Source organism: Eleutherodactylus coqui, chromosome 3 (genome assembly GCF_035609145.1).
Source record: "Eleutherodactylus coqui strain aEleCoq1 chromosome 3, aEleCoq1.hap1, whole genome shotgun sequence".
NCBI lineage: Eukaryota > Metazoa > Chordata > Amphibia > Anura > Eleutherodactylidae > Eleutherodactylus > Eleutherodactylus coqui.
The window spans coordinates 29,732,312-29,758,462 of record NC_089839.1 but is presented as its reverse complement, the minus strand read 5'-3'; the positions used below and the strand labels follow the sequence as shown (position 1 = coordinate 29,758,462).

Sequence of the window (26,151 nt, the reverse complement as noted above, 5' to 3'; positions counted from 1 at the left end):
TACTTTATCATGTGACCGGGGACCGCTCAGCGAGGCCGCCAGTCACTGCTCCAAGCACTCAGTGACAGTTGGTCGCTGGGAGCAAGGAGATTTAAAATTTCCTGGGCTTCCCGGCTCCTGCGAATGTGTCAGGCATTTTGCCGGCGGGCGCATGCGCAGCAGCCGGAAGGGTCCATGGAGGATAATCGCATCTGGATTCAAATGCGGAAGCCTCCGAGAAGATGTTTCATCTCCCCCAACCGATCGCATCGGTGAGGGGAAATGAAACTGCCACTTTTTAAAGAACTTTTACGTGATCACCATTATGCATTGGATAACGGCGATCATGTGACCAGTAACCGCATACTGCGGCTCCCCGTGACATCTCCAGGCTCTTGGCTACCTTTTGTAGCCAGCAGCAGGGAGATTTTATATTTCTTGGGCAATATTTCACTTTTGCGCATGCGTCCGCCATCATGCTGACGGGCGCATGCGCCGAAGCTGGGGTAAGATCCGCGGATCAACATCCCACCAGGGAACAAATCCGGTACCTTGGGTACGTAATTTCATCCCCCCTTACGGATACGATCCATAAGGGGAGATGAAACTTTAACTTTTTAAACTTTTTTTAACTTTTAAAGGGGTTGTTCCGCACCGAAACGGTTTTTTTTTTTTTTCAAACCCCCCCCCCGTTCGGCGCGAGACAACCCCGATGCAGGGGTTAAAAAAGAACACCGGAGAGTGCTTACCTGAATCCCCGCGCTCCGGTGACTTCTTACCTGCTGAAGATGGCCGCCGGGATCTTCTCCCTCGGTGGACCGCAGCTCTTCTGTGCGGTCCATTGCCGATTCCAGCCTCCTGATTGGCTGGAATCGGCACGTGACGGGGCGGAGCTACACGGAGCCGGCATCCAGCACGAGCGGCCCCATTGAGGAAAGAAGAAGACCCAGACTGCGCAAGCGCATCTAATTTGGCCATTAGAAGCCGAAAATTAGTCGGCTCCATGGAAACGAGGACGCTAGCAATGGAACAGGTAAGTGAAAAACTTCTTATAACTTCTGTATGGCTCATAATTAACGCACAATGTACATTACAAAGTGCATTAATATGGCCATACAGAAGTGTATAGACCCACTTGCTGCCGCGGGACAACCCCTTTAACTTTTTTTTTTTTTTTTTTACTTTTTAACTTTATATGATCACGGTTATCTGATGGATAACGGTGATCATATCACTGGTAACCGCATACAGCGGTCCCCAGTCATATCTCCCTGTACTCGGCTATCTGTGACAGCCGGGTGCAGGGAGATTTTGAATTTGCCGGGCTCGCCGGCCTTCTGCGCATGCGCGCCGCATCGGCACATCGCAGAAGCCAGCGGGGGGTCCCGACACCGGCCGGAGGACATCGGCGGACCTGAGGTGAGTATTTTCACCTCCCCTCCTGGATCCGATCCAAGAGGGGAGGTGAAACTTTTCTTTTTTTACACTTTTTTTCACTTTTCCGCGATCGTCGTTATCCATTGTATAACGGCGATCGCGGTACCGGGGACCGCTCACCGCAGTCAACGCTGACATCTCCTGCCTCCCGGCTACCTACAGGAGCCGGGAGCCAGGAGATTTTAAGTCTCCCACGCCGCCGGGCCTTCTGCGCATGCGGCTGACGTAATGCCGCCTGGCGCGCATGCGCAGAAGGACGGCTACGGCGCCTGGAGCATCGGGACAGCGGAGAGTCGTGCGGCGGACCTCGGTGAGTAATTTCAGCTGCTCCGATGGATCCGATCCATCAGAGCAGCTGAATCTTTAACTTTTATAGCACTTTTATTTACTTTTTTGCGATCGGCGCTATCCATTGCATAGCGCCGATCGCAATGCCGGGGGGGGGGGCTCCGAACAGCCCGGGATGACAGCTCCATGCTGTCAGCTACCTGCGGACACCGACAGCATGGAGCTGTCACGTCCACAGCCCGAGGGGCATTATTTTCTGCAGGACACATGTTTTTACGTCCTCAGAGAATAAAGCCCACTTCGGGAGGACGTAAAAACACTATGGGCTGGTCGTTAAAGGGTTAATATGGCCATACAGAAGTGCTTAACCCCACTTGCTATCGTGGGACAACCCTTTTAAGTAAGAAAAGGTGATATCAGAATGTACGTATAAATATATCGAAGGATGCCGATGCTGATTAATGCTATGTTAAAGTATTAACTTAAAATAGACAAATTCAATGATCCTTGTGTTGAATCTCGAGTCGGCTGTTAATTTGCTCCGTAGATGCAGCTACTCAAGCAGCTGCTACTTTAAGTGCAGCTGTTGTCCTTCTGCCCAAACAGGTCTTTTGCTTGATTGGCATCTTAGATCTTAAACCCCAACTCTAGTTGTAAATGTTGGCATTTTTTGTTGCCAATAGCAACCAGTAATAGCTCAGCTTTCAATTGCTATTCTGCACATAACCCCCCTGATAATACACCGCACCCCCCTAATAATACACCGCACCCCCCTAATAATACACCGCACCCCCCTAATAATACACCGCATCCAAGAACTGTAACCACCAGTGATGGAACTGCAACTAATATCAGTTCTGCACATTGTCTGCAATAACTACGGTGCAGCTGGAGGACCAAAATACCTCCGGACCATCACAGCAAAACATCCGCAGCAAAGATCAGCCATGAAGAAGCGGGATTTTATCTATTTCTCCAATATGCGATTCATTCCACATCTGACAAACTGGTATCCGAGGCGCAGCTAACGGCAGGAGATAAATGCAGCCGCCGCAGTGCTGACACACGGACGGTTACCTCTAACTGACCTGGACTGACCGTCATACAGCCCAATGCACAGACTCATGCAGCGCACACACCTCTACTACCTGCTGACCTCATCAGGAGAGAACTTCAAGAAACTCCTCCCACACATGTGACCGGTCACATGGTCATGACATCATCACAGGTCCTTTACCATCTCCCATCCTGGAGGCCCCGCCTCTTCCGGTGACATCACTACCAGCTCGGCTATAATAGGCAGCCCAGTAGTGAGGTGAGGGGGCTGCAGGGCTGTGAACAATAACCGTCCTCTGTAACTGTGAGCCGACGGCCAGCGAGCATCTACACTTTTCTTTCATTCATTTTATGCAGCATATAAACCACAGTTGTCTCGTTCGCTCATTGTGCGGTTAAACAGCGCTCATTCTCTCCCTCTCATTCACTTCTACAGCGACTGGGAAAGAATGAACGAGCCAGCGATGTATCTGCCGGTATAAACAGACGTGCGAAGGAGATAACGAGTTTAGTCCGGTAATAATCAGTAAACCTCATGCACCAATGGCTGCCAGCGCATGAGGAATAGCGCCCCTAGTGGTGCATTTTGGTTTTTAGTTTTTTGTGAAAAAAAACTTCAACTTTCAAAATATTTTGAAAAAGCAATTTTCCAAATTAGAACTTTCCTAGCAATAAGACCGACGTCACACGAGCGTATACATGAGATGTAGTTGCTGAATGAACAATCATTTTTTGCGTTCGCTTTGGGGTATTTTATTCTACATGGCTAATTATCGTAATGAGTTCCAGATTTTTTCCCTGCACCATTACGCAGTGTTTCACGCCCCTCCTAATGTATTCTGCATGCATTTGCGCATCCCTATTGACTTCTATGGGGACTTTTGCACATAAAATAGAGTATTGTCCAGAGATTAGAGTCCAGTCGCTGCAATGGAAGTATTTGGATTCACCGCCTCCAAAGAAGGCACGTGCCCAACCCTCGGCAGGCAAGGTCATGCTCACAGTCTTTTGGGACCAGCACGGAGCAGTCTTGATGGATTTCCTAGCAAAGGGTACCACGATTACAGGGGCATACTATGCTTCACTGCTGCGGAAATTGCGGGAGGCCATCAAAACCAAGAGAGGTGGCATGCTCACCAAAGGTGTCCGCCTTCTGTAAGGCATTGCCCCAGTTCACAACTCACAATGTTGCCCAGATGGAAATTCTACCACATCCCCCTTATTCACCCGACCTCGCACCATCGGACTTCCACCTCTTTCCAACAATGAACTCATTTTCGAAGGGCAAGCAATTTCCAGATGATGAGACTAATTTCCAAAGTCACAGCGTGGAGCAACCTGTCGACTTCTACAAGCAAGGGGTTTACAGTTGCTTAAAAGGATGGGAGAAGTATGTGTCCCTATGTGGCACCGATGTAGAGAAGGGCTAATAACTGTGACAAGTCCATGGGAGGTGGGCCAGGGGAAATCTTTCATAAACGCCCCTCGTATTAGAAATCCTAATAAATTAACCCTTTTTTTAAAACTACAAGCCTCAAAGCTTTCAAAATGGCATTTAGAGACCTTTCACACGAGTGCGGACATTTCTGCATCACAATGTTATCCCTATGGGACTTGGCCTCCGCATCTGTTAAAATCTGCATGTCTTTACTTCAAAACTGCAAGATTAAATTCCGAAAACTTCCTGCTGCGGCATTAAGGACTCTTGTGAAATTGCTGTTGCGGATTTCTAACAAACTGGAGATATAATTCTGCACTTAAAGTCCCCAGAATAAAATGCAAGATATTCAGGGAGACGTTCCGTAGAACACATTGTGCAGTTAAAAACAAAGTCCGCACTAATTGACAAAATCCACATCTGAGATGCGCTCTGTGGACAATTCCGTCCCATGTGAAATGTCTCTTCGGCGGTCTGTTGACCCTTTACGTGTTTCACAAAGTGGAGGTGAAGTTTTTTTTGTAAGTTTTCCAGAATAAACCCTTTTTTCTGTAACACATCAGGATATCAGAGAAAAATCTCAATATTTATTACCGATTCTGCAGTTTCAAAAAATATTCCACATGTGGCGCTAGTGTGGGACACGACTCCAACACGGGCCTCAGAAATGTAGGCGCACATTATGAAATTTGTGGCCTTTTTTATTGTGATGTTTTTCACCCACTATTTTAGGTTTGCAGAGGACTCGAGATGTAAGAAGAAGCCACGCTTCACAGAAAGACCCCATTTTGGAAGCTACCACCCTCCAAGAATTCATCCCAGTGTAATAGGCCAAATTAACTCCCTGTCCGGAATATACCCAGGGTTAAAAGGGCCTAGGCTAGATTATACCCAGAGTATATTATGGCCTAGGCCAAACTATATCCTAGGGTTTCAAATAGCCTAGGTCAGACTATACCCCTCCAGGCCAAAATATATCCCTCTAACGGGTATCGGGCAAATGATGCCCAACACTTGTCCCCGCATACACACTAGTATCGCTGGCTTGCTCACAGAGCGTCCAGCAGGGGAATGGGGCAACTAGAGGAGATTTCTCTCCTCTCGCTTCCCTGCCCCTCTCCATTAACTTAACATAGTTGCCGTACAATACTGAACAGCTGCTATTTACACTGAACAATCAGCATTCAGAATTTGATGTAGCCTAAATGATGGACGATGAATGTTCAGTGTAAACAGCAGCCGATCAGTACTGAACGGCCGCTATCTTAACCCCTTAGTGACGGGGCTATCGTAAAACTACGTCCTGCTGTTGCAGGACGTGTATGGAGGGAGGTAGCGGCGCTATCTCCCTCCATACAGTGCGGGCGTCAGCTGTTTATTACAGCTGACACCCGCCGGCAATAGCCGCCCTCGGCCTTTTGGCCGATCGTGGCTATTAACCCTTTAAATGCCGCTGTCAGTTCTGACAGCGGCATTTAAATCCTCCGACCGCACGCCCCCCCACGCGGTGAGATCGGGGGAGCCGTGCAGGTGTCATGGCAGCCGGGGGCCTACTGAAAGGCCCCAGGGCTGCCTTAGCAGACTGCCTATCAAGCCATCCCCGTGGGCTGGCTTGATAGACTGCCTGTAAAAAAGCAGTATATAGCATTACGTCATACTGCAGGAGCGATCAAAGCATCGCATGTTAAAGTCCCCCAGGGGACTTCAAAGTAAAGTTAAAAAAAAAATCAATAAAGTTTTCTTAATTGTAAAAAAAAAAAAGTTATAAAGGTTTAAATCACCCCCCTTTTGCCATATCTATTATTAAAAATTCTAAATCATAAAATAAAAATAAGTATTTTGTATTGCCACGTCTGTAAAAGTCCGATCTATCAAAGTAGCGCATTATTTTTCCCGCACGGTGAACGTCGTCCGAAAAAAAAAAATAAAGAACGCCAGAAATACACTTTTTTAGTTACTCTGTCTCCCAGAAAAAATGCAATAAAAAGTGATCAAAAAGTCGTATGTATTCCAAATTGATACTATCGGAAACTACAGGACATCCCGCAAAAAATTAGCCTTTGCTCAAATACGTCGACGAAAAAATAAGAAAGTTATTGCGCGCACAAAATGACCGCAGAAAATAATTGAAAAAAATTAAATATCTTTAAAAAAAATACAAGTACTACAGCAAAAAAAATACTATATAAGTTTGGTCTCGTAGTAATCGTACTGACCCATAGAATAAAAATATCAGGTTGTTTTTGTTGCAGTTTGTGCGCCGTAGAAACCGGATGCACCGAAAGATGGTGGAATGTTGTTTTTTTTCCCATTTCTCTCCGCTTAGAATTTTTAAAAAGTTTTTCAGTAAAATATATGGTACAATAAATAGTGCCATTGAAGAATACAACTCATCCCTCAAAAAATAAAGGCCACATACAGCGACATCGATGGATAAATAAAGGAGCTATGGTTTTTTTAAAAGGGAGTAGGAAAAACAAAAATGGAAAAAAAGCTCAGTCACTAAGGGGTTAAGTGAATGGAGAGGGGCGGGGGTGAGCCAGGAGAGAAACTCCTGCAGCCGCCCTACTGTGAGCCAGAGATATATGCTCTCCTGCAGGAGCACGAGAGCGAGTATGTGTGGGGACGAGTGTCAGGCATCGTTTGCCCAACATTCGTCACGTCTAAATGGGTCTTTCGAAGACTCCACAGGACACTGAATTCACAATCAGCGCGGCTTCAGACGGACGTATCCGCGTGCGTTTTTTGTGCGTGCAAAATATACGTGCACAATACAAGAGAATTTGCGTGCATTTTGGTTGCGAGCAAAAAAATAAGTCCTGCTCTATCTTTCTGCATATTTGCTTACTAAAAAAGTCTATGGTAGGTGGGCGAATGCTGCGCAATTTGCTGCGCAAAACTGTAGTGAAAAGAACATCATTAGACTAAGTAGCCTTTTAAATCTGGGCAGAGGAGTGTCACACACGCATATAAACAGGCCCTGCGTGCGCAAAAAAGTACACTACTATGCAGTGATACGCACACAAATGAACCTCAGTCACTGCCCAAATACGTTGTGTTTAGGCGATTGTATTTGTGCTGACGCTCGTCTGAAGCCGCACTGAGAACTAATCTAAGGGCCGAATTACACAGGCCGATAAATCATTCAAATTCCCTCTTCCAGTGTTTGTGCATGCTGAAAACTGAATGATGCATCGGCCCATGTGAACAGGCAGTCATTCTCTTATGAACCACTGCCTGTTTACTGTGGTTAGAGGCAACAGGCTGGAACGATCCCCGGCCACTCCGCCTCCATTCACTAGCGATGCTTGTCCCTGTGTAAAGGCACCGGAACAATCTGTTGGGTATCTGTGCGCAACAAGTCGTCCCATGTAAAAGGGCCTTTAAACAAATATAATAGGGCAGTAAAACCACCACATGCGTAAAATACCTAAAAAGCGTCTGGTCCTTAAGGTACAAAACAGCCCAAATGGTGCAGGTTCTGATCAGGCATCCCTACGGCGGATTTTCAGCGTCAGGTGCACATGGAAGTTCCGTTGAAAATCCGTGCCGTGTGAACCCTGCAGCGAGCCGGTCTTAGAAGTTGAAGTTTCAGGACATTAGAACTTTTGTTATATTATGAACAGTCAAATTAATTGAACATCATGTTACATTGGCATTATAATGTTGTGGGTGCTTTATGTGAATGAGGAAACACTACTAAGAAGTGCCGGAGGAATCTTTCATCTTTGTGTAAGGCCGCATGCAGACGGCCGGGTCGGAGCTGGCTGCAAGAATTCTCGCAGCGGAACCCGACCCGAGCCCCTGCAGAGACCAGCGCGGCACTCACCTGCTCCTGCGGCTCCGGCTCTACGATGTGTCGGCTGCCAGGCAGTCGACGCATGCGCAGACCGGACCGGCGGACGGGGAGTGACATTTCAGAAATAGAGCATGCCGCTGTTTGTTTTCTGCTCGTGATTTCGTGCAGACAAATCGCGGCCGTCTGCCTAGGATTGCGTTTTGTAACGCAATCCTATGGCAGCTTCCACGGGCGGAAATTCTGTGGGAAATTCCGCCCGGGCCTATATCTAATATTTTTACTGATTGAAGGTTTTCTGGTTGAAGTCATAAAAGTCTATGAGTTTACAGTTTGAAGATTTAAGTCACTTAGCTTTCTCACTTAAAGGGGTTGTCCCGCGCCGAAACGGGTTTTGTTTTTTTTCAATAGGCCCCCCGTTCGGCGCGAGACAAACCCAATGCATGTGTTAAAAAAAAAAAACGTTTAGTACTTACCTAAATCCCCGCGCTGCGGCGACTTCTTCCTTACCTTACTAAGATGGCCGCCGGGATCTTCACCCACGATGCACCGCGGGTCTTCTCCCATGGTGCACCGTGGGCTCTGTGCGGTCCATTGCCGATTCCAGCCTCCTGATTGGCTGGAATCGGCACACGTGACGGGGCGGAGCTACGAGGACCAGCTCTCCGGCACGAGCGGCCCCATTCACCAGGGAGAAGACCGGACTGCACAAGCGCGTCTAATCGGGCGATTAGACGCTGAAATTAGACGGCACCATGGCGACGGGGACGCTAGCAACGGAACAGGTAAGTGAATAACTTCTGTATGGCTCATAATTAATGCACGATGTATATTACAAAGTGCATTAATATGACCATACAGAAGTGTATAACCCCACTTGCTTTCGCGGGACAACCCCTTTAACTTTCCTGACAAAGCTGAACCCCCATTAAAACGTTAAAACATTAAGGCCGTCTGTCCACGGGTGTTGCGAAGTCCTGCGGCAGATCTCCGCTGCGGGAGCCGCTGCCCGGGAGCAGGAACCGCCACCGAATCTCCGCCGGTCAGCCCTATCCAATAGATTGGCTGGCCGCGGAGAATCGGGGCAATTCGCAGCATGCTGCGAATTGCCCGCCGCCAGCGGAGAATCGCAATGATTCTCTGCTCGTGGACAGGGGCCGGTGCTTTCCATAGCAATGCTATGGAAAGCGTTGGCCGGGGGGCCTAAGTAATTCTTGTGTTTATCACAGAGAATGCCAGGAAGAAACTCCCAGACCATAACGCTGCCGTCACTAGCTTGTGTCCTTCCAGCAATGGCTGCAGGGTGTTTGTTGTCTGATGTTTTATGCCTGAAACAACAACGTCCATCCGTTTTATGGAGGAAACATGACTGATGGCCGTTTCCCAGTCAGCGGTGGTCCAATTCTGATACTGCTGTGCAAACTGAAGCCTTTTCTACCACTGCCCCTTTCTTATCATATCTGCAGTGACCCTCCATCTGCTTCGGAACCCCGTACTCAGTAGGGTTGTCTCAACAGTTGTTTACAAACATCTGGTAGCCCCCTCGTTCATTTTCATGGTGGGCTAATCCATTGCAGAGTATCATTTGGCCCTCACGCACCTTCATAGACAATGTTTATCTCTCACATCGATTCAATGTGGTGAAATGCAGATGTCATGTCGGTTATTCCTAGTTGTGCCATTTGTCCACTCATGATACGCTTTCAACACAGCGGCACGTGGACAGTTTACAAACTGCGCTCTTTGACAAATACCACCCTTGGCCCAAAAGCCAATAATCATCCCTTTTTGCAGTTCTGATAAATCGCTCCTTTTACCCAAGACAACGAGTGATAAGTGAGCAGACGGCCTATCACACACTTTATGTGTCCACCAAGCCCGTCCACCACACATCGCTTCCTTCACAGGGAACGTGCTGCCGATGTCGAAAGTAGGAGGTGGTCATAATAATGTGACTCAACTGTGCATGTGGATGTAAATTGCTGTTTGCATACAGCGCGATTCAGAAGGTAAGGAGCGCTTTTTGGCTTTTAGAGAGCAAATTTCCCTGATTTTTGTGAATGTCATGTCAGAACCCCTAAAGTACCAGTAAAGTGGAAACCCAGAGCAAATTACGGTGCTTTATGAAGCTGCAGGCCCACGTTTTCCAACCTAATCACCACCGATGGTGGCCTGCAGCTCGATGCATATCCTCACTAGGGACTCAGCCCCTGTGATGGAGGACCTTGGGGACCTGCTCTGCACCTGCTGCTCTCCGGAGCTGGTGGTTGTGGGGTACCATGCTCTGAGCACATATCGGGATCAGCAACAGCCCACCCTCCCCCACAGGGCAGCCACATCTTAGAGGCCCAGAGGTGAGTGCTTGCAGCCTTATCCCTACCTGGGAAGTAATGGGAGAGAAGAGCAGGTACAAGGCCTGAATACAGTTCCCTGACACAGTGAGCTGCAGCACCTCTACCACCACACAACCACATACTGGGACGCAGACAGGGAGCTGAAGCTATAATTATCCTCACTGAAGCCCTCAGCCCCGCTGATTAGCGCTACATGATATTCATATAGAGGCCTGACTGGGTCTGATGGGGCTGGAAGGAAGGGGCAGTGGGTATTAGTGTATCTTGACACCACCAGGAAGTCCTGGTGGAGACAAGACTGACAGCCTGGTGATGCCCCCTGAAGCTTATTGGCTGCAGAGAAGGCTCGGCTGCAGGTTCTGCCTGGTAAGTATAATAATCTTGTCCCCTGTTAATAGTGTGTTATGCTCCTGCTTTGTCGTCCCCGGTGCTGTCATCTCCGCTTCTGGCCTCTCCTCCCGCCTCCCACTCTGTAAATAGTGCTGGCCGCGGCCGGCTTCCTTGCTCCTAATAGTGTTCCCCACGGCCGGCTACCCGCCTGCTAATACTGTTCCCAGCGCCAGCAAATGCCCTCCCGCCTCCCTGGCTGCTAAAAAAGCTGCACACTCCCGCAGTCTGGTCACCGGCCCTGTAATCCTCCCATACTACTGTAACCTGTCCGGCGCTTTTGTACCCACTGTTGCTCTGTCATCTTCATGCCTGTGCTCCGCGCTGCAGACGTTTCCGTCACCGGCCGTTCCACGCTGCTCTTTCTTCTCCCCGCTCACAGCCGACGTGAAATCTCCGGTAGCGGCTTATCTCCGCAGCTCCCCACCTCTCCCTTCAGTCGTGCACGCCGGATGAGGACTATAAAGGCTTGCTGCATCCTGTGTATTGCTTGTTGCCTGCCATGGACGGTTAGGGTTAGGGATTATGTTCCTTTTAGGCCTACATTATTCGTTGTAAATACTTATAGTTTGTAACATGGAATTATAAAAAACTAATCATGTAAGGCTAAAAGGTGCATTATCCCTAATAGAGATGAGCGAGCATACTCGCTAAGGACAATTGGTCGATCGATCATTGTCCTTAGCGAGTATCTCCCCGCTCGGAAGAAAAGGTTCGGCTGCAGGCGCGGGTGACAGGTGAGTTGCAGCCATGAGCAGGGGAGAGTGGGGGGGAAGAGAGGGAGAGAGAGATCTCCCCTCCGTTCCTCCCCGCTCTCCCCCGCTGCCAGCATCCAAATCTTTGCTCCCGAGCGGGCATGTACTCGCTAAGGGCAATGCTCTATCGAGCAATTGCCCTTAGCGAGTATGCTCGCTCATCTCTAATCCCTAACCCTAACTGTTCACAGCAGGCAACAAACAATGCATAGTGTGCTGCTAGGACCTTTGGGACGTCAGCCTATGGGGAGCTAGGGGTGTGACAGGGGCGTTTCCCTTGTCAAACCCCTAGCTTCCTGGTGGCGTCAAGATACACTAATACTGGGGCAGTGATGCACAGCCAGGAAGCCATATCTTTACTGTTATATCAATCAGATAAAAAGAGTCTGAATTTCTTTCTGTATTGCTGGAGCACTTGCAGAGTACAAGGTATTCAGCACACTCTACACCCAGGTGACCCTCTGACAGCAACATTGATATACCATGTTGCATCTGACAAGGACACCCGGAGTAAGTAGGAAGCAAACAGATTTATTTGTGTTGACACAATTTTGTCAGAGGGAACTGTGTGTTCACAAATCTCTGAGAGTGGTTATTACATCACAAACATAGCTTTATATATGGAGCAGGCAGGGTTATTAAAAGCTAACACTCATTGGTCCATCTTATCTTTAACATCAAGCAAAGAAAGACGGAAGTATATTCTACTTTCACTTATGCAAGTTTTGTACAGAGAGGGGAGGGAGATACAGGGAAAAGCTGAGAGAGAGGGGGCTAGACATTGCTATTATGACCACCGCAGCAGCACTCATCATACAAGTTATTTACACTGTCTTAAATGTTCAACTTATATGTTCCCCAAAAACTATCACTGCGGTGCTTGCCTGCAACCCATTGCTTTCAATGGGGCTGCAGCAGCGCTAGCCCCATTGAAAGCAATGGATAGCATTGCGGACCTCGGTCACAGCTGTGACAGCTATGGCAGAGGATTCCTTCATTCCTGTGGTCCCCGCGGGGATGAAGGAATCTCCTGCCATAGCTGTCACAGCTGTGACAACTGTGTCAGGGGAGCACGATGTTCTGCCTATGTGAATGGCAGAATGAAACCATTGAAAATCATTGGTGCGTTTTCACTTACTCTCACAACACAAAACAGCCTATCAATTTATATATATATTTGAAGCCAGCCTTACAAATCACAGTAAAAGGGGACATACAAAAAAAAATAAAAAATATCACAAAAAGTGGCCATGTACTTACTGATACACTAATGCAAAAAGAAAAAGAAAAGAGCAGGAAAAAGCACCACATTTCTCAGCATGCAGACAACCAACCAAATATGAACTCTATTTTTTATTTGTTTTTTATTTTGCCTTATAGCAATGTTTTTTTTTAGTTCAGCACAGTGGTATTGGTTATGTAATCAGAGTGTCCTAATAGACTTGCACAGATCCTTCTTAAAAATCATGCCTGCAATGCTGTTTTGTGGCCTCAAGGGGCTAAGTTATACATAGAAAGCATCCTTAGGCAGTTGTTCCTACAGTAAGAGCCCACACCTGTAACATTGTCTTCTATATTCAGTAAGTTCTTTGATGGTTAACAAGAATCAAAATTTCCTGCTAAAACATTTTCAACATTGTGAACATGAGCATGGCTTTTATTCTCTCTGTGAAATTTTAAAAGTTCCACAAGAACCAATTTTTCGGTAAAGTGATTTCTACATTGTGAACATGAGTATGGTTTCTCCTCTGTGTGCCTTTTTATATGCTCCACAAGACTTGATTTCTATAGAAAACATTTCCCACATTTGAAAAAAGGAAATTGCTTCTACCTTGTGTGAGTTCTCTGATGTTTTACAAGATTTGATTTTAGGATAAAACGTTTGCCACATTCTAAACAGGAAAATGGCTTCTCTCCTGTGTGAGTTTTTAAATGTTCCACAAGATGTGATTTCCAACTAAAACATTTCCCACATTCAGGACATGAAAACGGTTTCTCCCCTGTGTGAGTTCGTTGATGTTTGAAAAGAATTGATTTCTGGTTGAAACTTTTCCCACACTCTGAACATGAAAACGGCTTCTCTCCTGTGTGAGTTCTCAGATGCTTAATAAGATCAGATTTTTGTCTAAAACATTTCCCACATTCTGAACATGAAAAAGGCTTCTCCCCTGTGTGAGTTCGCTGATGCGTAACAAGCTCTGATTTTTGGGTAAAACATTTGCAACATTCTGAACATGAAAATGGCTTTTCCCCTGTGTGACTTCTAAGATGATCCACAAGATACGATTTCCGACTAAAACATTTCCCACATTCAGGACATGAAAATGGCTTCTCCCCTGTGTGAGTTCTCTGATGTTTAAGAAGAATCGATTTCTGGATAAAACTTTTCCCACATTTTGAACATGAAAATGGCTTATCTGTGTGAATTCTTAGATGTCTCACAAGATTTGATTTTTGTCTAAAACAATGCCCACATTCCGAACATGAAAAAGGCTTTTCCCCTGTGTGAGTTCTCTGATGCTTAAAAAGATCTGATTTTTGTCTAAAACATTTCCCACATTCAGGACATGAAAATGGCTTCTCCCCTGTGTGAGTTCTCTGATGCTTAAGAAGAATCGATTTTTGGTTAAAACCTATCCCACATTCTGAACATGAAAATGGCTTCTCTGTGTGAATTCTAAGATGTCCCACAAGATTTGATTTTTGTCTAAAACATTTCCCACATTCTGAACATGAAAAAGGCTTCTCCCCTGTGTGAGTTCTCTGATGCTTAAAAATATCTGATTTTTGTCTAAAACATTTTCCACATTCTGAACATGAAAACGGCTTCTCTCCTGTGTGAATTCTTTGATGATTAAGGAGAATTGATTTCTGGCTAAAACGTTTCCCACATTCTGAACATGAAAATGGTTTCTCCCCTGTGTGAGTTCTCTGATGCTTAACAAGATATGATTTGCAACTAAAACACTTCCCACATTCGGGACATGGAAATGGCTTCTCCCCTGAGTGAATACTTAGATGTTTTACAAGATTTGATTTCTTGCTAAAACTTTTCCCACATTCTGAACATGGAAATGGCCTTTCATTGTTTGGATTTCTGTTCTGAAAAGAAAGTTTAGATTTCTTTTTAAAATGCTTCCCACATTGAAATAGTTCCTCTTGTCCATGAACAGGTCTATGTTTGTTAATCAGGGAATGGTTAGATGAAGGTTGATTGTGACCAGCAGCATCAGAGAATAGATCATTAGTCTGAAGCACTAAGGGTACATCAGGAAATTTTGAATTTATTTGTGTGGTATCTTCTTCTTCCTGATATAGAGATACATTGAGATGTCCATGGGAGCCTCTTATCCAATCTTCACCTGGAAAAGAAAGCAAAAATTTCTTATTTCCCAATCTAAACAATTGAGTTTTTATTAAGCTTTAATAAGACAATAGTAAGCAAGCAAGGAAATATAAAGTAAAGTTGGCTTGCAAGCAATCAGGATAACATATGATTTAAGTAAAGCACATGTACTTGTAGTGATGGAAGACCATTGTAGTGTTTGTGAATAATTTGGCGGTGGAGTTTCCGTAAACTAATTCCTAGTAGAGGTAGCGACAGGTTTTTCTCTATATACTAGAATATATCACAATGTTAATACCACAATAGAGGTATGTGCCCCTAGGATCACTCCACAGAGTGGGGCTTTATGGAATAGGGTCCAGAAAAAAGCCACATATGACAGACTCCCTCAACACATGAAAAAAAATCTCTAGTTATGATGATAAATGCTATGTGTGGCACAAATTCAACACTTCCCATCACCCCCAGTGAAGCATGGTAGTAGCAACATCATGGATGGGGCATGGATGTTTGTTTGGGAGTAAAGGAAAAATTTATAGCATAAAATACAGGAGAAAGCTTAAAGGGGTTCTGTCATTAAAAACAAAAAATTTTATACTTACCTATTGCTCCCCAGGCAGCCTGCTTACCTCTTCTTCTTATCCCAAATCTTCTCCTGGAGCCGCTTGTCAATTCGGTCACGTGACCTCCAGCACCCGATTTTCTTCCATCCGGTCAAAAAGCGTACACTGCCTACCTTCCGCTTCCTTCAGGTCAATGTACGCATACGTCACTAGTGACGTGTGCGTACATTGTCTTGTGAGGAAGCGCGGAATGAAGGTAGCCGCGCGAGAAAACGGCACGACTGCGCACGCGCGAGACAGCGGCACACGACTGCGCATGCGCGAGTCTGCGGCGCGCTCGCGCTCGCCTGGGAGCACGTTACACGTGCACACTCTCTGCCAATAGAAATGTATCCCTGACACTGTTGTCAGGCAGAATACATTTCTATTAGCCAATGGAAATGCAAGCTTCTGCTGCCTCTCGGCCAATAGAAATGTATCCCTGACACTGTTGTCAGGCAGAATATATTTCTATTAGCCAATGGAAATGAAAGCTTCTGCATATAAGCATATATATAATTTATTTATATAAATATATATATATATATATAAATAAAAGTATATATATAAAAAAGCATATATGTGTGTGCATATATAAATATATGCATATATATATGTGTGTGTGCATATATAAATATATGCATATATATATATGTGTGTGTGCATATATATATATGCATATATATATATATATATATATGCATATGCATATGTATATGCATATATATATATGCACACACATATATGCTTTTATATATATATATATATATATATAAAAATAAAAGTATATATATATAAAAAGCATATATGCATATATATATATATATATATATATATATATATATATATATATTTATATGCATATATATGCTATCTGTATCTGTCTACCCGTCTGTGTCTATCCGTCTGTATTTATCCGTCTATCCGTCTGTATTTATCCGTCTATCCGTCTGTATTTATCCGTCTACATTTATCTCTCTATGCATCTGTATTTATCCATCTATCCGTCTGTAATTATCCGTCTGCATTTATCCGTCTGTGTCTGCCCGTCTATCCATCCGCGTCTATTCATCTATATGTTTATGTGTATATACACACATATATCTATCTAGCTTTATTTGTCTGTGTGTGTGTATATGGCGGTTTCAGGCGAATGTAATTTTCTTCCCTTATGCGGCCATGATTGTCACGGCCGTATATTGGGACAAAACTAAGCCTATGATTACTGTGGTTTCTCTCTCGTTAATACTTGACCGAGAAAATATAGGACCTCCCCTATGAATACTATGTGCGTGAAAGATCAGGCGGCCGCCGTATTCCCACCATTTATTTTGTTTCTTACAGTTGCTCCTACAGCGGTGTGTGTTTGTATATGTATGTGTGTATGTATGTGTATATATTTTACACACATACACACATCGCAATGCATTGTTCTTACAAGGCGCACTGCACTGGCAGACACACTCGCATATTTGCCATGCGAGATATTGGTTTGAGTTTCTCGGGCTGATATAGTGCTCACTTGTGTAAAATCAGCCACAGAGAATGAATTTAACATCACCAAAGACATAAAGCTATACATTGCCCTCTATTGTCAGCATGCTGTTATCCTGACCCCCAAGTGTCAATGCATAATGCATCCCAAGTGGCAGCGTGCCCACCCATATCACGTCTTGTATCCAAGCTAGAGGCGATACAACAGGGTCCTAGAACGTCCATGCCCGTCCGTTTCGCATTTTGAATCCAAGCTAGAGGTGGTACAACAGGGTACTAGAGCCTCCATGTCCACCCGTATCACATCTTGTATCCAAGCTAGAGGTGGTACAACGGGATACTAGAGCCTTCATGCCTGCCCGTATCACATCTTGTATCCAAGCTAGAGGTGGTACAACAGGGTACTAGAGCCTGCATGCCCCCTGTATCACATCTTGTATCCAAGCTAGAGGCGGTACAACAGGACATACATATATACATACAATAGGACCAGCTTTACACAGATGTAAGTGCAGTTGCGCACACTTTTGTGCACTTTTTTGTCTCTCTGAGGGCAGCCGCACATGGGTGTAAGCGTGGAACGTACATGTCCTATGCAGTGTGTAGATATATTACTATACATATTATATGTGTGTGTGTGTATGTATGTGTATATATATATATATATATATATATATATATATATATATATATATATATATATATATATACACACACACACACATACATACATACATATATCTATACACACACATCTTGATACATATACGCATAGATAAATGTATATATACATACACTCATACAATACATTGCGTGGGGAATATTCCTGTTTTTACCATGTGGAGTGACTACTGTGAGTGATTTTTATGAGTGACTGCTATGAGTGACTGCTATGAGTGACTGCTTTGAGTGACTACAGTGAGTGGCTACTGTGAGATTGCTGGGAAGATCTGGAGGCCCTTGGGAAACTCTGGGTGTTCAGAGACCCAGGGAGAAACACTAGCAGATTTTGGTAGACTGCAGGCAGGACTATTCACTGCACTGGATGGGCGGAAGTAGCTTTGTGAGGGCGGAAGTGGTCAGCACAGCAAGGGGTGCTGGGAGATGACCTCCTAGCAGGAGGGGCTGAAGATGTAAACAGAGCATGGAGGTGAAAAATGAAGCCTAGGTAAGTACTACTTCTGAAAAAAACGTTTTATATGTGTTATTTACCACAGGTTGTGCCAGCGGGGCAGATTTACTGGAGAAAAAAAATACAGATTGTAATGACAGAACCCCTTTAAGGTAGACCTGCTTCAGTCTGCTAGAGATGCGAGTCTAAATGAGAGGTTCACCTTCCAGCACAGGGGTGTACAACCCCAATCCTCAAGGCAGACCAACAGGTCATGTTTTCTGTATTTCCTCAGTATTGCACAGGTGATGTAATGGTCAGAGCCTCAGACACTGCAACAGATGCATATACTATAGGATATCCTGAAAATATGACCTGCTGGGGGTGCCTTGAGGACTGGAGTTGTTCACCCCTATTCAAGCAGCACAATGACCCTATAAATGTTTCCAAAGCTATACTGGAGGGGTGTAAAAAGAAATATGGAAGTGTTTTGGAGTCATAGCCTAGACCTCAATCCAATTGAGGATCTGTGACAAGACATGAAGACTGCTGAGCACTAATGCAACCATCTAAGTGGAAGCAATTGGAAGACTTTTACATGGAAAATGGGTAAAAAGCCCAGTAACAAGATGTGCTAATACAGACATATTTCAAGGGACTTGCATCTGAATATATGTAGAGTACATCAGTGTGCGGAGCATTACTCCTGCTAATGTGGAAATCCTAAAGTAGCTGCTTTAAATGTAGAATAGAGGAAAATTCACATTAGAAATGGCGGAACACCCTTCACACTCTGTAGGAGGAAGACGTCATTAGAGAGAAAACCCTGTGAGTTCACATGTACAGTGGAGAGAAGTGTACATTGAAGGCTCCTCCATGTGCCTGTGTGGGGAGTGGGTTAAACATGGAAATGCTGGAGGAAAAAAGTCGCAGTATTGAGAAGAGTAATAGACTATCATAGAATCCTAGAATGGTAGAGTTGGAAGGGACCTCCAGGGCCATCAGGTCCAACCCCCTGCTCAGGATTCACTAAATCATCCCAGGCAGATATTTGTCCAGCCTTTGTTTGAACACTTCTATTGAAGGAGAACTCACCACCTCCTGTGGTAACCTGTTCCACTCATTGATCACCCTCACTGTCAAAAAGTTTTTTCTAACTGTAAACATATTTTTGATGATATCCGACCATTAAAATGTAAATGCTGGTATTACGTTCTTTTGTGTACTATGCTACAATAAAAATTTATTGATATAAAAAAAGTTTTTCTAATATCTAATTTGTGTTTCCTCCCTTTCAGTTTCATCCAATTGCTTCTAGTCTTTCCTTGTGCAAAAGCTTTGTGTCGTCGGCAAATCTGATCAGTTTCCCATCAATTTCCTCCTCCAGATCATTTATAAAAATGTTGAACAACACTGGGTCCAGGACAGAGCCTTGTGGTTCCCACTTGATACATTCTTCCACTTGGATGTGCAGCCATTTATGACCCCTCTTTGAGTACAATCACTCAGCCAGTTGTGAATCCAACTAACAGTTGCCTTGTCAATCCCATATTTGGTAATTTTTTGAATAATTATAGTATGAGATACTTTGTCAACTACTTTACTAAGGTCAAGATAAACTATATCCACCGCATTTCCCTGATCAACCCAGTTGGTCATATTGTCATAGAAGCAAATTAGATTAGTCTGGCATGACTTGTTTGTTACAAACCCATGCTGGCTCTGGTTAATTACTCCATTTTCATCCAAGTACTTGCATACATGCTGTTTAATAATTTTGTTCAAAGATCTTTCCCAGTATAGAAGTCAGGCTCACAGGCCTGTAGTTTCCTGGATCCACCTTCTTCCCCTATTTGAAAATAGGGACAATATTTGCCCTTTTCCAATCTTCTGGGACTCATCCTGTTCTCCAGGAATGTTCAAACATTATGGCAAGTGGTTCAGCAATTACGTCCGCTGCTTCCTTTAGTATCCTAGGATGCAATTCCTGTGGACCTTGAGACTTGAATTCGTATAAGTTAGCTAAGTGTTCCCTCACCATCTATCTGCTTACAGATCACCTGCGTTCCTTTATTCTCCCAATGTGTGATTATTCTCAGAGCGAGAAACCAAGTAATCTTGTAGATATGATACCTTTTAATGGCTAACAAAAATGCATGATGTTACAGCAAGCAAGCTTTCGGGAATATCTCGCCCCCTTCGTCGGGCTATTTATTCTCCCAATACCACAGGGAAGATCAGTTGATATTCCATCTACTTTCTGAGAGAAAACATATACAAAATAAGGCTAAGGAGCACACACTGAAATGTTCAGTACCACATTATATGGTCACACCAACACATGACAGCTGTGTTATTACAGGGACCCTTGATGAAGTGTTACTACCAAGAACAAGGAAATGCATCAGGACTTATAGTGAGGGGAAAAACAGATGAGTAGAGAGAGCCTCTTTTTGGCACATCCTAGTTTTTAGCATTCAAATCATCTGACTAGCTGTCCTTAATGTGAAGCTGTCGCTATCTTTTTGAACCCTTACTGAAAGCAAATGTCTGGGGTGCGTATCTATGCTACAGTTTGGGAGAAACTTGCCTTCTATTATCAGCAGCCAGACATAGACCTAGTCCTCCATAGTCATGAGCTGCAGCTAGCCTTGCCCACCCTGCCTTTTAGCTACTGATAGGCAGCTCTCTCTTGATGCACAGTAATAGGCAGACTGCTGGCAATCAGAGACTAGAGGGTGGTTTTACCGATGACTAGCCTGCAGCTCATGAATATCCAGGACTACTTCAAGTAGTCCTCTGTGCATGTACTGATAACAGAGCATGCAAGTGTTTCCCCCAACTACTACATGGATTGGCATTGTAATAAGTGTTACTGTCATTATGTTATGCTGCCCTCAGAAAGGGGTGCAAAAAGATGGTGACAGTCACTTTAAAGGGGTTTTATCATTAGAAAAAAAAAACATTCCCTACTTACCCATTTCCCCCCAGTCAGTCTTCTTACCACATCTTCTCCTCACTGATCTTCTCCTGGCTCCTCCAGTCCCCCAGGTCACCTCACCTCCAGCCGGCAGGATCCTCTTTTTCCTGTTATATAGCATCCATTCGCTACAGTCTATTTTCTAGCAGTGAATGCCAAATTCCCAGCAGCCTGCTTTAGCGCGCAGGCATGGGCTATTGCCGCTAGTGTTTATATAGCTAAAGAGGGCTGCCGAGGATTTGGAATTCCGTGTTGGGCAGTGAATGCTACGTCCCTAGTGACTTTGTACACTGATCTACAGGAAGCAGAATGGCACAATTGTATGCTACATCACAAGAAATAGAAGAAATCATGTGATGTAGCATACAATCGCACCATTCTGCTTCCTGCAGGTCAGTGTACAAAGTCACTAGTCAAGTGATCCTGGAGACTGGAGGAGCCAGGAGAAGATGGTTAAGAAGACTGCTGGCGAAGGAAAAGGCAAGTAGAGAATTTTTTTTCCTAATGACAGAACCCCTTTAAAATACTGCATTTCCCTAGTGATGCTGGCCATGGCTTCCCTCGCTGATTGTCTTAGGTGTCAAAAGCAGAACCCAAGGGCAATAAGCTGTTCACCTCGGGACCCTTCTTATATTCAGAGAAACAGTGCAGTGGCATTACTATATTAAGTGGGTGAGGGCTGAGACAAGCTATCATGGAAATCTGGGGTGAATGCAGAAGAAAAGGAAACAGAATGTTTATAGAAGAGTCACCTGTGAATCGCTCACTATGTATTCTGCCTCTGACCAGTTCTGGAGTCTACTGTATGGTCTGCAGCGCTGATGTGTGATACAAGACTAGTCTGTGAAACAACTCCCATCATACATTACCATGCTTCAGGTTAAACTGATAGCTGTAGTTTCACAAGGTAGAAACATATTGTAGAGGTTAAATGGATTTTACAGTTGATTGCCGAGTTCAATACTGTTGTTTTATTTACGGTATGTACCGAGCTTGCTTCTGGGGCCGTATTTATGAACCGGGTTTGGTTCTGGCACTACATGTGTTAAAGTTGGATTTGTACAATGAAGACTAAACTTTTACATTCAGCTGACCCCCTACTATTGTATTTTTGGCATTAGCTTCATCTATCACCAATGTGGCTAGTTGTGTTGGCCCCACCTCCTGCCAATATGGACTCACCTATAACATGAGGCCACTGTTACCGTTTTCCGGGCCCCCTTTAAAGAGGAACTACAGCCACAAAGTGCATATCAATGTTATGATAAAGATCAATGACCCCCAAGAATTATTTTGCTGAATATAACTCATTAATTAAAAAACGCGGCATAAACAGATATAAATGCCATGACCCTCCGCAAGAGTCAGTTCTTCACTTCTGTGTTTTGCTATCCAGACATGCACTGCACCTTCCCATGATGCACCACGGCTGTATGCATTATCTTCTTTGGACCCACAGCATGACTAATCAAATAAAGTTTTGATTCTAATGGCCTATTAGTGAAAGGCGGCGTCACTATTGGGCTTTTCTTGACATGTGGAATTTATTTCCTTCCTCAGACTATTTTTAAGTCATCTAGTTTTTAAGATTTTAAATAACTAAGAAGGGGATCTAGCCAAGTGACCTTGAAGCAGCTACATACTATCATAATTTAGGACCCGACCAGTAGGGGGCAGAATGGGTCGTTACAGACGATGGAAAATAGTTAAAGCGTACCTGCACTTTCATGCTGGAGCATTTGTCCTCCAACGGCCATTTTTGGCTCCTTCCAGCAGCTAAAGACAGTTCCGTATATATAGTGTTATAGGGGGGGACGTCTTCAGCTACTGGGAGGAGCCAAACACATCCGTTGGAGCACAAACACTCCAGCATGAAAGTCCAGGAACTCTTTAATATACATTGAACTTGCTATTCCCACCCCCCTAGGACCAAATCCTAATGGAGAAGGGGAACTAACCAAATCACTGAGCTGGCTAAATCTTCCTTGTATTTAGGACCTGATTACTAGGGGGCTAAAATATCCCTCCCAGTTTTGGGAAACAGACAGATGCCGTACAGTTAGTTATCTCTCATTCATGGTAAGAACCAGATCCTTATGTAGAAGAGGAGTTACTCACAACCCATTAGCCCCTTCCAGCTCCAGGACGTATATTTATGTCCTGGAGCGTCAGGGTATGTATGAAGAGAGGTGGCGGGCGACCTCTCTTCATACAGCGCAGGCGTCAGCTGTTTATTACAGCTGACGCCCGCGGTCAATAGTTAATCACAACCCATTAAAGGGGCGGACTAAATATATTTTTTCAGTTTCCAGTGCATTAACCACTTAGTGACATGGCCCATTTTGGCCCTAAGGACACAACGATTTTTGTAGGATTTTTATCTCTACTTTTCAAAAAGCATAACTTTTTTTTTTTTTTGCATCAATACGGCCATATGAGCGCATTTTGTTGCGTGGCAAACTGTAATTTTTATTGGTACACTTTTTGGATAAAAATATATTGCATAAAATATATTGTAAAACTTATATACATTTTTTAGGAGGGCACTGAGAAGAAACATCAATTCTGCTATTTTTTTACAGCGTTAAATCATACAGCATATAGGGTTTAAAATAAAAAAATCAGCATATACTCACCTTTCCCCACTCTGTCCCATGCCGCTGATCCGGGGCTCCCCTCTGACGTCATGTTTACAGGCTGCCCCAGCATGTTTAAAGATATCACAGGTGCTGCAGCCAATGACTGTTCAGCACTCGATCGCCGAGCTCTGTTATTGGCTGTAGTGCCTGTGATGTCATGTAAACCAGGCAGGAAAGTAGCCTGTAAATAAACAGCGCAGCAGAGGACCGAGCACCGGTGGGGGCAAGAGACACGGAGCCCCTTCTGCATGTTGCCACATAGTGTTTATTGTTTGTGGTTTTTATGGTTTTTTAAGTTTTTTTTTTCTTGTTTCTTGGTACTAATTCTTTACAATTATTTGCAGATCTGTCATCAGCAATGAAAGATTACTTTGTACATGTTGCTAGTAAAGATTTTGCCAGAATCAGGAAGTCATTTGTCTTGCTCTGGTCCATGGACAATTTAAACTTTGAGGCCCAATGTCCACAGGCAGGCTTGATTTACGAAATCCGCAGGAGATCCGCATATCAAACCGCCCATAGGGATGCATGGGCAGACGCAAATTAATTAAAGCATGCAGAAAACAAATAGCAGCATGCTGCATTTTTGTGCGAATCCTGCATAGACGGCTTCTATTGAGGTTAATGGAAGCTGTCCGATCTGCGGCATACCCGCAGCTGACACTGCAGACGTGCTGCCAATCCACGGAAAAGCAGGAGTTTAAAAAAAATAAAAAATGTACCGCACATGGACATGGCGCACCCGCACGCATCCACAGTAAGAAGAAAGATGATCCAGACAGGTAAAAAAAATGTCCTCTGCTGCGGGCAGCAGACTGACCTGCCCGTTGACATTGGGCCTTAGATTATGAAAGTGTCCTTTTCAGACAAGAAGGTGGGGGCACATATATTTTTTAAGAAGTGAGTCATCAGCACATTGCCTTTCTATGTAAGGATGATGAAACTCTCTTACCATTCACTGACACTGATATGGGATTATCGAGGCCACTCATCGCTCCACCAGAACTTTCCTGCAAAGTAAAGAGATGACAAAGAAGTAAAAGGCCCCACATTATCTTATATCCAGACAGAGGTGGAAAACCCCTCGATGACAGGAACCAATCGGTCCTAAAAGGAGAAGGATCTGCTCAAGTGGGGATCAAACTGGATCAACATTCATCCAAGGATCAAATATTACAAAACATTGGCGGTACTGTCTAGTTGTATCCGATAAAGTGGAGTGCCACAAATGGGCGGTGCTGCCTACCATGGGACCAATATAAATACAGAATTAAACAGCACTGCTTGCGCTCCCTTAAATATGTTGCTGCCAATAAATCAGTCGTCCTAAATAGTTTGTCAGAAGATACAAAACTGAGCTCTAATTTACCACAAAAAGACTCTGGAGCTCCAACAGACAGAAACTGATCAAGTTGGTGATTGTAGCTCCTCACATACTAATCGCCATGGTTTGTCTGACAGAGTGGCCCGTGAAGCAGCTTACATGTTTCTGTCTGCCCCCATGGTGTTGTCAGTAACACTAATTATCCCAACGGCCAGAAATCACTTTCTCTATGAAAACAAAAATCTGATGAAACACATCGGAACAAATAGACCCAATGTGTTTCTGCGGAATTTGTTCCTCTTCTTCAGGGAACCTGATGAAGGAAAACCAAATTGCTCATTAATGTGTTGGAAGTTCTTCTCCTAGTGCACCCCCTGTAGTCTGTGACATCGTATACTACCTGTAGAACCCTTTTCTTTTTTAATGCCAAGAGGAGCTGATGGCCGGTGCTGAATCTCCCGATATAGAGAAGGTTATCTCGGGGCCGAAGGATCAGGACTGTTACTGACAACACTATGGAGGCAGAATAACATGTGAGCTGTTGAGCCATCGGACAAACAGAGGCAGCTAATAGGTGAGGAATTACAATCACCAACATGATTATCAGCTGGAGACTATATTTATAAGGCTGAGTGAGATATCGTGTGAAAATTGAATGTTGTTTCAAATGTAAAAATTTAAAAACCCATTGCACTTGGGTAGTAAAGGCAAAGTGCCCTGGTGCAAGCACCGAGTCATGACTGACTTCTTAGGTGATGTTTTCTTGGCAGACTGTTTTTCAGGGTGGTTTGCCATTGCCTTCCACAGTCATTTTTTTACCTCCAGCAAGCTGGGTAATGATTTTACTGACCTCGGAAGGAAGCATGGCTGAGTCAGTGTTTAGCCATATGCGGATTGAACCTGCAACCTTCAGTTGAGCAAGAGCTTAGAGCTGCATTTCTGCTGCCTTAAAACTCTGCGCCACATGAGGCTCATTGGGTAGTAGAAATCTTTATCTGTCTGTAAAAGATTTGCAGAACTCTCACTTCATCTACCTGATGATCCGGTGGGACATGTTCCTTTTCCTCTGGACAATCCTGGGAATATAGAGGACTGGGACATCTCTCTGGGGGATTTCTCTGACTGGATCCACCTATAGGAAATAACCAGAGAGTCTGAATACATT

General features: G+C 44.4%; 1 pseudogene; it reads right to left on the bottom strand.

Moving 5' to 3' along the window:
- The window catches only part of LOC136620566 (zinc finger protein 585A-like), a 41,000-nt pseudogene that overhangs the window by 13,783 nt on the left and 1,066 nt on the right, over positions 1 to 26,151 (bottom strand).